Consider the following 4,683-nt stretch of genomic DNA (forward strand, 5'->3'; position numbering starts at 1 on the left):
ATCACCCAAAAGGCTGCCAGAGGCCTGCTGCCCCCTTCTTGGCTATGATGCCCCGCTACCTAGCCATCAGCAACAGTTTCCTCTTGGTCTGTGCCCGCCCCTCCAGCGAGTTCTCTTTGTGCTCAATTAGCTGAAGTTGGCCTCTGTTGTTGGCAACTGAACTGCTGACTCATTCCTACCTGTCAGGAGGGCTGAATAAAAGGCTTGCAAGAAGTTCTCTACAAACAGTATGAATTCAGAGGGTGTGGGGCAACAAGCTGAGGGTAAAAATGCCCTGTGGGGCAAGACCAACCAGAGCAGGGCTGTTAGGAGTCACAAGGTATGACAAGGGTGTCTAATCTCTGGGCAACTTACACTTGGTCTTTTTCTCCTGCCAACTCTTTTGTGAAGCAAGCCTGAAATCCTTATTCGTATCACCAAGGCGAAGCTGTTTCAACTGTCACAGGAGCCGCTTTCCCACACCTTATCACTTCATTACAGGTACTGCTGAAAGGGACACTGGGAAGCAAGGACTTGATAACTGCTTGGCTTCACCTCCTTAAAGCAAGTTTGGGGTGAATTAACTCTTTTAATAACCTCTTTCTGTATAAAGAGCAAACTTGGGCCAGTATCTTCAGAAAAGTACACTAGAAAGCTGGAGAAACGGCTCAGTCAGTCAAGGCGCTTGCTGCTCAGTAGATAAGGATGACCCGAATTCAAGCCATGGTAGAAGGTGAGGACTCCACAAGTTGTCCTCTGACCTGCATATATACACCATGACATGCATGCAAGCAATCACACACACACACACACACACACACACACACTGCAATAATTTTAAAATATGCTAGTCATCGATTTAAAAGCTAATTTGGATGGCCATTTTCCTAAAAATTTATTTAAGTTTTAAGGCCTATCATGTGTCTAGCATGGAAGAGAACAGTAAGGGTTTAAAACTAGGACATGCCAGGGCGGGAGAGGAAGGACCACAGGAAAAGTCAGAGGTGGAATTTCCAGGCAGCAGACTGTTTTGTGAGTGTGGTTGGCCTAAGGCTCTATGGGGAGTCCCTTCATCTTCCCTCCTGGCCTCCAGGGCTTGCTATAATGACCCCATAATGACCTCTAATCTTTGGATACTTGTTACCTGTGAGACAAGCTTAGAAGCATCTTCTTGTCACCTCAGTCCTTTCGTGTAACTACCACCAGAGAGGAAGACTGAGTTATACAGTCTAGGCTTTGTTACAGAGGTCCCTGAGCTGGTCAGTGGCAGAGCCAGGATGAACTGAGGCTCGCGGCTCTGCCTGAGCATGCGTGTGTGATCACTTCCCTTTCTTTTCTGGTCCAATAGAGCTAGAGCAAGAGGATGAGGCAGCAGGGTTGCCTTTACCAGGTTCCCAAAGAAAGTCTTCTGCAGAGTAGTTCCCATCATTATGAGGACTCGTAAGTCTGGAGCGTGGAACACACTCACCTTGAGGGAATTCCTCTGTGGGTTTCTCATCCAGTCACCAAGGGTGCTTCAGCTGTACCTAAGTGGCTCACCTTGTGGCCTTCCTGTTTCACCCTTCCTGTCCACTCAACATGTCCTGTTTAGTTCTGAACTCTCTAATACTGCCCTTCCCACCTGGTCTGAAGTCTACCTCCTTTATGCCTGCTCTTCCAAATGCTTTTGCTTTAAACCTAGAACAGAGAAGTATTTTGAACCCAGCAATTCCCCAGGATTCAGCATCACCACAGCACCTACCAGACAGGTTTGGAGCACTGAGGCCACAGCCCTGGTTGACAGAGTTGTCCCCTTTTTGCTTGTCTTACACATCCCTGAATCCTGAAAGAGAGTGGATTGGGCATGGTGGGAAGATAATGTGTCCTACTTAAATGTGAAAACAGAGCATCACAGCCAGATGTGAGCACCTTCTCTTCCCCTCCCCCCAAGGGATTTCAGCAGGCCACACCCAGCCACTGCTGCTCGTCTGGAGACATGCACTGTCCATTTTTCTTGTCTATACAGAAAATGAGTTAAGGTCCACACATATATAGTGCAGGGTCTAGGTTTGGCTTGCTCAAGAGCTTTCAAACATGGTCCTCCAGACAAGGGCTCATCTCCCCAGCAAAGGCAGAGCCTTCCCAGTGTAGGTGGGAACATCTCATCCTTGGTTCACCCCAAGCTGATAGCCCCACGGGAGATGCTAGTTTCAGCTTGGGTAGGTTTTCCAGGATGCCAGGGCTGCCCAAAACCCTTGCAACAGAAAAGGGGCCATTTTAGCCCCTGGGTAGATTCCATTAAGTCACTTTTTGGTATCTCTCAACCCCGACCTCATGTCAATATGTTCCCTTCTTTCTGCTAAGAAGCCTAACACATAAAGCCTGACGCTCTGTCATATCTCTTTTAAAAGTAAGCCAGTTCTATTGCCTTCAGACTTGGAGACTCTCAGAAGGACAGCATGAACCAAAGCTTTCTAGGTCATCAAATGATATTTTGAAAGGGACATGAGGGGAGGGGTGGAAGGTTGTTTCTCCTCTGTCAGTTCCTGCCAAGTATTAATCCCAGTTAGGTGAAGACGAGAGAGTTCTCGTGTCTCTAATCCCGTCATCTGAAAAGACTTCTGTTTATTCGTGCATCCATCCATCCTACAAACGGTGGTTGAGTGCCTATCACCGGCCAGGCGCACACAGTTCCAAACATCCAGGAATCACTAAGGACAAGATGCCTGCACTGTAGGAGCTTATCTTCAGGAGGGCTGTAAGATTACAAACAAGTGAACTCTCTCTCTCTCTCTCTCTCTCTCTCTCTCTCTCTCTCTCTCTCTCTCTCTCTCCATTGTCTGGTGAATGTGTGGAAAAGCCAACAAGACCCAGTGTGGTGGCACAGCTTTGCAGAAGGGACTCAGCCAGCCCCAGCCTGTCCTCTGTGACCCTGGACTGAGCAAGAAGCAGTCAGAAAAGTGTAGTCCAAACTGACAGATTATAGGCACGGTAATCCTGGGCAACCAGAAGGCAAGCTGGTACGGTTGGAACAAACGGGAAATGGTGCAGGCATGGGTGTGAGGAGCAGACTGGCAGAAGGCCAGGAGAACGTGTCCAAAACTGAGTTAGCTCCAACTTTGGTGGGTAGGGGAAGGCTCTTGTCAAAGAGTACCAGCAGCTGCTAGACATTATTTAGGGAGTTCCCTTTAAACTGCAGATTAAAAGAGAGTGAGCTTCCATAATGACTGAAAGAAAGCCATCCATGACCTGGGTCTTCTACTGCTTAGTAACAGGACATTTGGGGGACAAATGGTAAAAATGCACAAATAAAAAAACCTGATAATATTGATGTGTCTTTCAGATACTGTTATTGCTGGGGGTTGAATGTGTCTCTCAGAAATTCAGGTGTTGGAACCTTTTCCCAGAGTCTTATGATCCTATATTCTGTACTGGAGCCTTTGGGGTGGGGGCAGGGATTGGGGATTATGTGGGTCACATGGGTAGTAAGTAGTACATTGATTACTTTTCTTTGCTGTGATAAATACCATGACCAAAAGCAACTTGCAGAAGATTTTGTGTATGGCCTTCTTGCAGTTCCAGAAGAAATAGGCAAAGCATGGTAGCCAGTGGCCGGAGCAGAAAACTGAGAGATCACACCTGCAGCCACAAACAGGAAGCAGAGAGAGTTCACTGGAAATGGGGCAAGGCTAGACACCCTCAAAGCCTGTCCCCTCCTCCTGACATACTTCCTCCAATGAGGCTCCTCTTCCTAAAGGTTCCATAACCTTCCTGAACAGCACCACCAACCAAGAGCCAAGTGTTCATATACCTGAGACTGTGGGAGACATTTCTCATCCAAACCACCCCAGGAGAAGAAGACTCATATAACTTCATTAGCAACTTTGTAACAAGAGCCCCTAGTTAGCATGCTTGTTCTATGTCAACATGTGATATGATGCAGGAAGAACACTCTAGCCAGACCTTGGGCACATGTGGTACCAAGCTCTTCAACTTCCCAGTCTATAGAACCACCAGTCAAATAAACTCTTCTTTGTAAATTACCCAGCCTTGGGCGTTTTGCTACAGCAACAGAAAATAAACTAAAGAGATCTTTGTTTCCAGACGTGCATTCAAGTATTTAGAGATGAGGAAACATCATCTCTCAAATGTTCAGGAGGGGCAAATGTACTTACATGTGTCTCAGGACTGAGTTGGTGTTCAGTGGGAGGGAGGACAAAGGGAAAGGAAATGTAACCAAGTGGGAAAATAATACCTGAGGGATCTGAGTGAAGGCTCTGAGTACAAATCTTCTCCACTCGTTTTGCACTTTTCTCTGAAATACTCAAGTTTGAACATCAAAACTCAAATTACTCAATTTACTTCAAAGGAAAAATTTGGGGAGTGTAGACCGAAGCTTCAACAAAGTAGCATTATGTATTTAGGCATGCATTGCAGGGATAGATTCTCAAGAACCAGACTCGTGTGTGTGTGTGTGTGTGTGTGTGTGTGTGTGTGTGTGTGTGTGTGTGTTACAGTCCACATTGGTGAACACATGTGTATGCATATGTGTGGAGGCCAGAGGCCAATATCAGGGGTCTTCTTCAGTCACTCCCCACCTCATTTTAGAGTCTCTCATGAGCGCCATGACTCTTTCAATTGGCTGGACTTGATGGCTAGCAAGTCTCTGGGATCTTCATGTCTCTACCTCCCTGGTGCTGGGCTTGCTTGTATGTTCTGCTTGCC

At 46.9% G+C, this 4,683-nt stretch overlaps 1 long non-coding RNA gene across 1 annotated transcript; it reads left to right on the plus strand.

Moving 5' to 3' along the window:
• The first annotated feature begins 383 nt into the window (after window positions 1-383).
• Window positions 384-4,061, plus strand: LOC127685893 (uncharacterized). Its single transcript, XR_007977942.1, has 2 exons — window positions 384-480; window positions 3,535-4,061. It is a non-coding gene; the product is annotated as an uncharacterized LOC127685893 (long non-coding RNA).
• Window positions 4,062-4,683: the final 622 nt, after the last annotated feature.

Source organism: Apodemus sylvaticus, chromosome 5, assembly GCF_947179515.1.
Source record: "Apodemus sylvaticus chromosome 5, mApoSyl1.1, whole genome shotgun sequence".
NCBI lineage: Eukaryota > Metazoa > Chordata > Mammalia > Rodentia > Muridae > Apodemus > Apodemus sylvaticus.